Below are 12,792 nucleotides of genomic sequence, written 5' to 3' on the forward strand. Positions count from 1 at the left end.
TTCCCTGACAGTGGAGCTTCCCCGGGAGCCTGTAAGCCAAAATAAACCTCTTTGTTTTCCCCACAAGCTGCTCTTAGTTGGGTGATTTCTACCAGCAATGCGAACCTGACTGCAATAAATACTCTCCCTGTTCCTCAGCTTTACCTTTATTGTGAACAGCTCCTGTTATCATAACAAAATACCACAGAGTGGGCAGCTTGAGCAATAGAAATGTGTTTCTTCCCATTCTCGAGGCTGGATGTTCAAGATCACAGTGTCAGGAGAGTAGCTTTCTCCTCAGGCCAGCCTCACTGTGTCCTCATACAGCCTTAAAAACAAATTTATTTTTTTGTTTTCTTGAGGTAGGGTCTCTTGTGGTAGTTTAAATGAATGCCACCCCCCTCCCATATATTCAGGATTTTATTACAGTTTGTAATTTATATCTGCAGCCACCTGGGTGGAGGTGGTGTTACTGAGCAGATCCAGCCCTAAGGTGTGGTGGTGATTTGGAATTCCAGTCTAAAGATATGCAAAGTGCCTGTGTTCCTCCTGGATTTCCTGAGGTGCACTGTGCGGTGTGGCTTTTGTTTTTTGGCTTGTGGCTTTTTCTCTCTCTACTTGGTCCTGTGAAAGCAGGTCAGCTGCTTCTGCCATTGTGAAACTTCCCCTGGATCTGTAAGCTTCAATTAATATCCCTTCCTCCATAACTGTGCCTGGTTCATCTCGGAGAACTGAGGCTCTCTGCTACATAAATTGGTACCAGGAGTGGGTTGAGATGATATGACCATGTGGATTCTGGTCTGTTGGAACTTTTGTTTTGGAGGAATGGACATGGACTTGGTGCTTGCAAGTGAAGATGCCTTCTGTAGCAGTAAGCCAGGTATTATTTCATTCTTGTAAGAGTTTGAAAATGCTAAGTGTGCAGAGTATTGAACTGGGAGGCTTTCTAAAGGGAAAGAAAGATGGCAGACGACTTTGTTGGAAGTGAGCTGCTGACATAAGGGCTGGCTGCATTCTGCTGCCAATGCCAGAGAGTTTGATCAAGGTTAAATTTGTAATGGACTGACGTGCTTGGCTAAAGATGCCGGACTGAAAGATTTAAGATTTTAAGTTGGAAAACCTCAAGCAAGTTAAAATTATAGGCACTAAGACTGGTTTTAGGTTACTGAAGCTGCAATGGAGAGGATGCCTGAGGAAAGATTATGATAGAAATGCAAACTCTTTTGGAAAAGAGTAGGCTCTAGAAGGAACCTGCTCTTTGAATTAAGAATATGGCTATGTCCTGAATACCCGGTATTGGTTTCAGAAACACGAAAAATGTGTGGAGTGGCCATGAAGTGCACACAGTTCCAGGAGTTGCCGCAGAGGTGTGGCATACAGGCAGGGCATCATGTCCCTCATAAACAGGCTGGAAGAACCTTTGAAGGTGGACCATGGTTTGCATGGAGACCCAAACGTGTTTTGAATATACCAGGGTTTCCATGGAGGCTGTTGGCTAGGGATGGAAGTTTTCTATTGGCTACTCAGCCCAGCTGGAGGGGCAGAATTGGAAAATCCAGAGATTGTCAGTCACTGGTTATATCAGACTTGAACTGCAGAAGTTTGATGTTTGCCCGAAGGTTGTTGAGCTTGCATTGTTCCTGTCTCTCCCTGTTATGCCTTATAGCCGTTGAAAATGTTTACTCTTTGCCTTTATCTGTTGAAAGTACATACCTTGTTTGATTTCACAGGACTCACAGCTAGGAGACAATCTTAAATCTCCGAAGAGACTTGGGACTTTGGGACTAGCCAAAGTTGTTAAGGATGTGGAAACCTTTAAATATGGACTGAATACAATTTACATGGTTATGAATCTATTGGGGGCCAAGGGTGGAATGTGGTAGTTTAAATGAATGGCCCTCAATATCTTTAGGATTTTATTACAGTTTGCAAATTATATCTGCAGCCACCTGGGTGGAGGAGGTGTCACTGGGCAGATCTTAGGGTCCAGCCCTAAGGTGTGGTGGTAGTTTGAAATTCTAGTCTAAAGGTATGCAAAGTGGGGCTTTAGGGATGGCTTAGTGGATGTGTCTAGAGTTCATTTGCAGTGGCTGGAGACCCTGGCATACCCATTCTCTCTGTCAAATAAATAAATAAAATATTAAAGATATGCAAAGTGCCTGAGTTCTTCCTGGAGTTCCTGAAATGTGCTGTGTGGCTTTTGTTTTTTGGCTTGTGGCTTTCTCTCTCTCTGCTTGGTCCTGTGAAAGCAGGTCAGCTTCTGCCATTGTAGAACTTCCCCTGGATCTGTAAGCTTCAATAAATAACCCCTCCTCCATAACTGCCTGGTCTGGAGGTTCATCTCAGTGAACTGAGGCTGTCTGCTAGTCTCATTGTAGCCCAGGCTGACCTAGAGTTCACTAGTAGTCTCAGGGTGGCCTTAAACTCACAGTGATCCTCCTACCTCTACCTTCTGAGTGCTGGGATTAAAGGCATAGGCTCCCATATATCCTTTTTGTGTGCTTTATCTCTGGTATCTCTTTCACTCTTATTTATTTATTTTTTAGTGACAGGGTCACTTGTTATGTAGCCAAGGATGCCCTTGAATTTATCGTCCCACCTCCACCTCACAAGTGTTGGAATTACAGTTATGCACCACTACACCCAGTTTATGTGCTGCTGGGGATCGAACCCAGGGACTCATGCATGCTAGGTAGGCAAGGACTTTACCAACTGAGGTAAATCCCATATATGTAATAAATTTAAAAATATTGAATTCCAAAATATGTACATAATCATCTACTGCCCTTCTTTATCCCCCTCCCCTGAACCCTCACTTTTTTCTTTTTTCCTGTTATTCCCTCTTCTGTATTGGTGCCTTTTGCTTTCTCTTTGCCCTATTGAGGGGCCCAATATTATACAGGTCTTGTGAAGATAACAGCAATGGCTAGTTTATGTCTGAGAGGAAATGTTCCAAGGGGCTTTCCCCATCCTGTGGCTCTGATGTTCTTTTTGCCATCTCTGCTGCTATAGCCTCTGAACTGTTGGAGGGAGTAAGAGACGTCTCATTTAGTGCTGCACTCCACTGACTCTTTTCAGCCCTTGGACAAGCTTCGAGTCTCCAGCAGTCACTACCATCCGAAGAGATAGCCTTCTCTAACCAAAAGTAAGAGTAGCACTAATGGGTATGCACAGGTGTAATTTGGGCAATTTGGTGAGCATCATTATACATATGGTCAAATAACAATGGTAACTTCTCCACTAGGGTTTGTGACAGCTCCTTAGAAATTAATTCTTCCACTTATTTATTTTTTTTTTTTTCTTTTTCGAGGTAGGGTCTCACTCTAGCCCAGGCTGACCTGGAATTCGCCATGGAGTCTCAGGGTGGCCTTGAACTCTCGGTGATCCTCCTACCTCTGCCTCCCGAGTGCTGGGATTAAAGGCATGCGCCACCACGCCCGGCAATTCTTCCACTTCTTATTAAGGACAGCAGTCCTACCTGAGTTGCTGCAGAGTAAGACTTCCCTGTATGACTTTGGAGGTCACGGTAATGGTGCCACAGTTTGGTCTATAATACCATGTTGTAACGTCTAAGGTTTTCATTTTGTTTTGAGATAGGGTCTCCCTGTGTTGCCCATGCTGACCTTGAACTTCCCATGTGCCATCAAACCTGTCATCTCCTCAGTTTTATATCTTGCACAGGTGCAGAGATGGACTTGGGTAGATTATACCCAAGTGTAAATATCCAAAGCATGCCGACTTGGCTTAGGCATCTGTCCCTGGACCAGAAATGTGAACTATTCAATGGAGGACTGCTTCCTATATTAGCTTATTTCAAAAGTTGAGGTGTGGAGACTGGGGAAATGGCTTATGGTTACAGCTTTTGTCTGTGAATGAAGCCTAAGAACTGGGGTTTGATTCCCCAGGACCCATGTAAGCCAAGGGGGCACATGTGTCTGGAGTTCGTATGTAGTGGCTAGAGGCCCTGGCATACCCATTCTCTCCTCTCTGTCTCTCTCATAAATTAATAAGTAAAATATTTTTTTTTAATCTAGGTGTGAAGTTTTCCACATAGCTTTGTTTCATTTTTAAAGTTTGGTTTTAGAGAGCTCCAAATGTTTTTCATAACTTCTAATCATCCTTTCCCTTAGTGTGACTGGCCCTGAAATTAACATCATACCAGTGTGTTTTCCTAGACCTTAGGACAAAGTAAAATAGAACTGAAATCAATTGAAGTTCTAAAAAGATGAAGCAAGCAATAGATAAATCACATTTTTGGCATTTTAAGTGAAATATTTTAAAATATTTTTAATCTTTAAAGTTCATAGAGCAATAGACATACATCTTTTGAAGGAGTGGCTGAAAATTGCTGGTTAATTATTCAAATGTATATTTCCCCAGGAGTTGTTCTAATTTTATAGTTGAGTATTTCAAAGTCTGTTATGTGTACATGCACTAATTTTTTCTTCTGCTTCATGATATGCTATAAAACATCATCAGGCTGTGTAATTGGTCTGATATTGAGAGTCATAGATTTTTTAAAAAGATTCATGGATTTAAGCATTGACTTGAATACTTGGAGATGGTGAGAAAACAAAGATGCATTTGACAAATGTTTGTTGAATCTCTTTTATATAGGATTCTAAGCATTAGGGACATAGCAAAGGTTGGAGAAGGTTGCTGCCCTCAGGGAACTAACTTTCTAGCAGAGAAACACAAGAAATGTAAGCACTGAAGAGAAAGTAAATTAAGTGACATTATCTGTGACGCTTTCAGCGACACCAGGCCAGTAGGAAGGATTCCTTTGTTGACGCTGTTATGACGGTACTTTGTCCGCACAGTTTCCTTGGCTGGGGTATCCTCCTCTTTCCTGCTGGCTTGCCTTTCACGTGTGGTCCAAAGCTGGGTGTGAAGGCTATGCTTTTAATACCAGCACTGGAGAGGTTCATGCATCACCTCTCCTATAGAACCTAACCATCCTCCCCTTCCCCATTTGATTTCCGGCTCATCGCTGGAGGAGACGGAGAAAGCATAGCCCACATGTAGAAATATGTAACTAGAAATGAGGGACTCCCTGTGGCATATTCAACAGAGGCTTTCATGCCTGGATTAGGGCTTTTAAGGACATCTCCATTCCAAGGACTGGCTCGGTGGTGTCCAATCACCTGCCCTCGCTGGTTTGCAAAGGGACTTAAGCTCGCCGTCAGTATCTCCTTTTTAGTCTGCCTTGACAAATTGAGCTCAGCAATTTGGAACACAGAAGCAACTGTTCAGACTTGTTTCTGGAGTTCACATTAGCTCTGGGTGGCGACATGGGGACTTAGAGCCTGCTGGAGTCGGTGCTGGCCGTGTCTTACTTGGATGGACCCGGAAGGTTTAGAAGCGCATTCTGGTGTCGTGCAGTGTGGCTGTCAGCCTACGAGGTCAACAGACAGAGCTCACGGACACTGGAGTTAGGGATTGCTCGGATCTGCAACATTTTTTCCAGGTGAGGCCTTAGAGACAAGACATTCCTGAAATAGCCCACAATGCACCGGCGGTGCACTGGAAACCACAGTGGGGAAGGGTCATAGCGAAGTGGTCTGTGTTAGAGGCTGGTGTGAGAACGCTCGCTCTCCCCCTCCCCACCAGACCCTCGTCCCAAAGATCTACGTGCGTGCGTGCGTGCGTCTGTTTGCGCCAGGTGCCGGGTGGGACGAGGGCTCAGTGAAGGGCCAGGGCTCAGCACGGAAGCGCCCACGGGGACTCGATTGGTTCTCTTTTCCTGTCTGAAGCGGCTGGCACCACTGAAGTGACCAAATAAGAGACTCTTCGGGAGCAGGATGGACATAAAACCAAAAAGCCAGCATGTAAACTTGAAGAGGGTCAGGACGTGCTGTGTTGCAGCCCTGTTCACATTGTGGTAGCAATCACCCAACTAAGAGCAGCTTGTGGGGAAAAGGTTTATTTTGGCTCACAGGCTCAAGGGGAAGCTACACGATGTCAGGGGAAACGATGGCATGAGCAGAGGGTGGACATCACCCCCCACCCAATATAAGATGGATAGTAGTAACAGGAGAGTGTGCCAAACACTGGCATGGGGAAACTGGCTTTAACACCCATAAGCCCACCCCCAACAATACACTCCCTCCAGGAGATGTTAATCCCCAAATCTCCATCAGCTGGGAACGTAGCATTCAGAACACCTAGGTTTATGGGGGACACCTGAAGCAAACCACCACCACATCCTGGCTAGATGGTCAGATGGCTTGCTTTATCTTGGAGCTATCAAAAAGATAAACATTCTGAAACAGAGCTGCTCATCATATTTGAGGACAGCTCTGAATCCTGGGTTCTCTGGAAGGACATGCAAACAGGAGTGGCTGGAAGTGGGGAAATGATCTGTGCGGTGTGTCAGGAGAGCATTCAGAAGCTCCCAAGGAAAGGGTCATATGTGAGAAATGTGGCCAAGGGCATCATCAGTTGAGTTGTACAACTCATATTGATTCCAGTGTAATTGATTCAGATGAAAAATGACCCTGTGGACAGTGCGTTTTTACAACAAAGGGGGTGGTGTGTTTAAGAAAGGACCAAATGCATTTCTTGCGAGACATGAAGCAGACATTACCTTATAGTGTGGCAGACCTTGAATGGGATGCAGGTCATAAAACCAATGTCCAACAGTGTTACTGTTATTGTGGAGGCCCTGGAGACTGGTATTTAAAAATGCTACAGTGGGGGCTGGAGAGGTGGCTTAGCGCTTAAGTGCTTGCCCATGAAGCCTAAGGACCCTGGTTTGAGGCTTCATTCCCCAGGACCCCAAGTTAGCCAGATGCACAAGGGACACACACGTCTGGAGTTCGTTTGCAGTGGCTGGAGGCCCTGGCACGCCCATTCTTTCTCTGCCTCTCTCTCTCTCTCTCTCTCTCTCTCTCTCTCTGTCATTCTCAAATAAATAACAATGAACAAAAATTTTTTTTAAATGCTACAGTGTGGGCTGAAGAGACGGCTTAGCAGTTAAGTCCTTTGCCTATGAAGCCTAAGGACCCAGGTTCAATTCTCCAGGTCCCACATAAGCCAGATGCACATGGTGTTGCATGCTTCTGGAGTTTATTTGCAGTGGCTGGAGGCCCTGGCGTGCCCATTCTTTCTCTGTCTCTAATAAATAAATAAATAAATATTAAATCAGAAAAAAAAAAAAACACTTGAAAACGCTCCATTGCTGCAAATGTAAGCAGTTGTTTCATGAAGCTTGTGTGCAATGCCTTCAAAACCCAGTGGTACTTGGAGATAGGTTTGGTACATTTATTTGATCTGTCTGCAGTTCTGGACCAGAAAACCATTGCAGTGGGTACATATAGCACACCTGTGCCTTTACAACCGAAGTGTCAAGTCACAAGGAGAAATACCTGGATTCTGAACTTGAGCTTATGACAAAATTAATGAAAACTGGGATAGACTGCCCCCTAGAGAACTGACAGACACACCAAAATCTGAAAGATACGGGCATGTTTTGGAGGCATTAAATGATTACAGGACCGTGTTTATGCCTGGGAAAGAAGTACAGAAGCAGCAGCATTTGTTTGGATTACAAATCCATGTTCCTTCTATGCCACCGAGTACAGTTTTCAAAGCCAAGAAAAGGCCTGAAGGAACATCCCATGAATTTAAGATTAAAGTCAGAAAGGCATCCAAGCCTGTATCTGATTCAAGGGATGTAAGCAATGGGATAGAAAAAAAGGAAAGAAAAAAATCTGAAGGTTGTCCTCTTGGCCAATATACAAGAAAATGATTCCAAAACCTGCTGAGCCACGTTTGGATAAGGAATTAGTTGGATTTGCGTTGTTCTACAGGGAGAACTGAGGGACCCCCACACTCATCCATTCCCACGAGGATTTCATGGGTGCTTTCTAGTGCAAAAGAAACTACCTCGTCGAGCAGTTGCAGGCAGTACGGATTGTCTGACTCTAGAGGAAGAACTATTGGCGGCGAAGAGGAGGTCCTCTTCCAAGAAGAGCACGGAGACCTTGTGAAAGACGAAGGCAGCAAGGAAGAGAGAGAGTCAGTCTGAGGAGCTCCCCTCCGAGATCCCAAACATCCTAGCAGATCAGGACGTGCAGCCCAATCACCCACAGAACTCCATCGCCAGTTACTGGGGTGCTGCAGGCAGACTTGCATGTGCGAAAGTCCCGAGCGTGGGCTCCTGGCCTGACGCTCCATGGAGAGGCGTGGTCTCCTGTGGAATGGGAAGGAGCGACCGCGTCCTGACTGTAGGGCTGAACATTATGGTCGCTGCACTCACTTTGGTACAGTTCAAGCCCTCAAGGAGTTTCCCTCTTACTGTCTTCTTTTCTTTTCTTTTCTTTTCTTTTCTTTTCTTTTCTTTTCTTTTTTCTTTTCTTTTCTTTTCTTTTCTTTTCTTTTCTTTTCTTTTTTATGGTTTTCCAAGGTAGGGTTTCACTCTAGCCCAGACTGACCTGGAATTCACTATGTAGTCTCAGTCTGGCCTTGAACTCACGGCAATCCTCCTACCTCTGCCTCCCGAGTGCTGGGATTAAAGGCATGTGCCACCATGTCTGGCTGACTTTCTTAATAAACCAAAAATTCACAAAAAGGAGATGGTGATACTAGCCTTAACATGTACATGCCCGTGTTATGGATATTGTCATGGAAAGCTATCTTTTAAAACAAAAAGAGAGACTTGATTTTTAAAAATCTTAAGATTTGTAGAATGTGTCTAGGATAGGATATTAAAAGTGATTCCAACCCATGCATGGTGTTAGATATTTTTTTCTAATTATTCTATTAGATCAATTTGCATGATAAGTGGTTACCAGAGCAAACAGATCATGTAGATACCACAAGTATTTGGAGAAATAATGTGTGTTTTGTTACCAAATGCTGGAAAAATTAATTTCAATGCCTTTTAGATTTCTTAAAGTGCAGTATATATAATGCCACTGAAAAACTGTAAGATACTGAGATTTTCTTGGAAGCAGTGTAAAAAATAATACTGACCCTGTACATTGCTCTGTGACTAGACTTCATTATCTTAATATATTCTGTGCATGTACAGGCATATACACACGTGTGTATGTGTGTGCATGATCATGTGACCTATGCAATACACACCGTGGGATGGGCAGCTTTGGAGTGTGTGTCCTGTAATCCTTACTTCAGCAATAGTTGCAGTATTTACAGTGACATTTCTTCTCAGGCTTTTCCTGGGTGCCGTTGCTTGCTATGTATGAAGAGCAATGTCAGACGAGCTGGCGTGTACCTAAAAGGGTGTGCACAACAGTGTTCATGGGCTTTTAGAATGCTTTTCACTTTCAGTCCTTGTAACTCAGCTGCTCAGTACCTAAAGCAAACTCAAATAATACCAATATTATCTCCTGCTAGAAGTAATGTGTCCACGGCACATTGATTGTAACTGTCTCTCAGTTTTCACAGTAAGTCTATTGGAGTCCAGTGAGGATTCCAGAAGTGTTTGTGGTAATTGTTAGTCATGTTTGAATAAGTGTAGTGTGAACAAAGTATTTTATTGCACAGGGCTAACAAACTAGCTGAGGCTACTGCTGTTTTATTACAACATTCCCTCTTGTTTTTATAAAATGTACCAAGATTTAAATTGATAATTTTGTTATACATGTAAAAAAAAAGTTGCTTTTATCACCAGTGTTAGAGTTGCCTTCTATTTCTTTTGTTTGTTTGTTTGAGATAGGGTCTCACTCTAGCTCAGGCTGACCTGGATTTCACTATGTAGTCTCAGGGTGGCCTTGAACTCACGGAGATCCTCCTACCTCTGCCTCCCAAGTGCTGGGATTAAAGGTGTGCACCACCATGCTCAGCTTTGTTTTTAAAAATGATTGGTGGGTTTTAGACTACAAATTGGGGAATTTGCTACCAAAGTGAAAAATAATGTAAAGTGTAATGACGACGGAGTGGTAAAAATGTGGGTTAGTACTTATTTATTCCATTAATTGATTATTTAACTGTTTACAAAGAAAGTTGCTTTTATTTCTTCAGATGACTTTTCTTGTCACAGTATAGCTAAAAGAAGCAGAAAACTTCACTGTCCTGCATCTGGTTGACCAAGTATAAATGAACTTTACAAAAGTGCAAACTAAAAACTGTCACTTCTGTCTACCTCCACCAAAACTTGATTTTCCCCTAGCTAGTAATTTATAGTTGCCTTTCCTGCAGCTGCAATATTTTGAATAACACACCGAGTCTGTGTTGATTTTTGAATACTTGTTTATATCTAGGGGTAATGGAAACTGTAAATCCCATGTAACCTTATTCACTCCAACTATATCATATTCCTTCCTTTCCCCAGAGTCCTTTAACTCTAGCTGAACACCGGCAGCATTTTTTTTTCCCCTTACTTCTTATCTCATTGTCTGGCTTTTTTTTTGGTTGTTTTATTTTTTATTATTATTTTTCTTTTCACAATTTTCATTAACATTTTCCATGATTATAAAAAATATCCCATGGTAATACCCTCCCTCCCCACCAGCACTTTCCCCTTTGAAATTCCATTCTCCATCATATTACCTCCCCGTCTCAATCATTGTATTTACATATATACAATACCAACCTATTAAGTACCCTCCTCCCTTCCTTTCTCTTCCCTTTATATCTCCTTTTTAACTTACTGTCCTCTGCTACTAAGTATTTTCCTTCTCACACAGAAGCCCAGTCGTCTGTAGCTAGGATCCACATATGAGAGAGAACATGTGGCGCTTGGCTTTCTGGGCCTGGGTTACCTCACTTAGTCAAATCCTTTCCAGGTCCATCCAATTTTCTGCAAATTTCATAACTTCATTTTTCTTTATCACTGAGTAGAACTCCATTGTATAAATGTGCCACATCTTCATTATCCACTCATCAGTTGAGGGACATCTAGGCTGGTTCCATTTCCCAACTATTATAAATTGAGCAGCAATAAACATGGTTGAGCACGTACTTCTAAGGAAATGAGATGAGTCCTTAGGATATATGCCTAGGAGTGCTATAGCTGGGTCATATGGTAGATCAATCTTTAGCTGTTTTAGGAACCTCCACACTGATTTCCACAATGGCTGGACCAGATTGCATTCCCACCAGCAGTGTAGAAGGGTTCCTCTTTTTCCACATCCCTGCCAACATTTATGATCCTTTGTTTTCATGATGGTGGCCAATCTGACAGGAGTGAGATGGAATCTCAATGTAGTTTTAATCCCGGCAGCATTTTAGGAACACTTTCTTTAGTATACTTGGAAGAAAATCTATCAAACTGAACTGTCTTTAGATGTAATTATTGTGAATGTTTTATTTTATCATGGTGTTTCACATGGCTCTGATGTTCAGTTTATATTTTTGGAATTGCTTTACTTAGAATTAAAACAGACCAATATTAAATGTATGTATTTTTTAAAGCAAAAAAAAAAAAAATTCTTGAAATACCTTCCACATTCAGAAGAGCCCAGGCTGGCCAAGGTCACCTGCTCACTGCATGTATATTGAATGTCAGCTCCAGAATTTTTTTTTTTTCGAGGTAGGGTCTCACTCTAGCCCAGGCTGACCTGGAATTCACTATGCAGTCTCAGGGTGGCCTCAAACTCATGGCGATCCTCCTACCTCTGCCTCCCGAGTGCTGGGATTAAAGGTGTGCGCCACCACGCCTGGCTCCAGCTCCAGCACTTTGAAGTAGTTACAGACCTCGGGGCCTCCGTTTTCTCCTCGGTAAGATGGAGGTAACAGTAGGATTGTATTGAGATATCAGTGGAATAATGGACCTGAGACTCCGCACAGTGGCCGGGGTGTATATAGAGAAAGGGCTCCAGAAACATCCACTGTGAGGAGTGCTAACTAGTGCTGCCTCTGCATTATGGGCCAGCACAGTGTTGAATGCACAGAGAGCCATGCAGCCGCTGTCCTTGAACGTCCGTCAACCCTTCCAGCGTGCAGAGCCAACGTCAAGTTCAGTCCGACAGCCAAAGCCACATGCATAGCTACAGCAACTGTTCTTTGTTTTCCACAGAACGTGTGAATGGCACTGAGAGTGTCACCCTCTGGGTGAAGCTGAGCTGGGTCAAGTGCTGGTTCCTTGTAGAGAAACAGTGTTCTCATTTCCTGAGAGATCAGTGTGCATGTCAATTCAGAGATAAACCTTTTATTTTCTACTAGGCTTATTTTTGTAACTTCTGTAGGCAATTTTAACGGGTTGGTGGTTACCTAAATATTAAGGAAAAGCACAGGGTGTTTCCAGTTTACCCGTGGCTTCTGTATCCAAAAAGTGGCATGGAAGCTTCCAAACCCTCCAGAGTGTCCAGATAAGAACTGCTGCTGGGGATTGAGGAGAGGCTCAGTTGGTAAAGTACTTGCCACACAAGCATGAGAAGCTGAGTTTAGGTCCCCAACATCTATGGAAATCAGTTATGGTGGCACATGCTCGTATCTTATCACGGGGGCGGCAGAAACAGGCTGGGACTCACTGACCACCTGGTCTAGCTGAGCAGGTGAACTCCAAGTTTAATGAGAAACCCCCCTCTTGGAAAATAAGGTCGCTGGGCGTGGTGGCACACACCTTCAATCCCAGCACTTGGGAGGCAGAGGTAGGAGGAGCATGGTGAGACCACCCTGGGTTAGAGCGAGACCCTACATTGAAAAAATAATAGTAAGGTGGAGAACAGCTTAAGAAGACACTCGACATTAACGCGTCATCTCCACACACATGGGGAGGCACACACACTCGTGCCCACAACACACAGAACCAGTTGTTTGGCACAGTCACCTTGGGGGGTGGTTTCTGAGATACAGTGAATGGCCAGCGTCAGTCCCAGAGCTCCCTCTCAGCTCTGAAACGGAAAT

At 43.6% G+C, this 12,792-nt stretch overlaps 1 pseudogene; it reads left to right on the forward strand.

Annotated features, from left to right (window-relative positions):
* Nucleotides 1-5,782: 5,782 nt before the first annotated feature.
* LOC101614794 lies at nt 5,783-8,205 on the forward strand (annotated as a pseudogene).
* The last annotated feature ends 4,587 nt before the right edge of the window (nt 8,206-12,792 follow it).

Source organism: Jaculus jaculus, chromosome 15 (assembly GCF_020740685.1).
Source record: "Jaculus jaculus isolate mJacJac1 chromosome 15, mJacJac1.mat.Y.cur, whole genome shotgun sequence".
Taxonomy (NCBI): Eukaryota; Metazoa; Chordata; class Mammalia; order Rodentia; family Dipodidae; genus Jaculus; species Jaculus jaculus.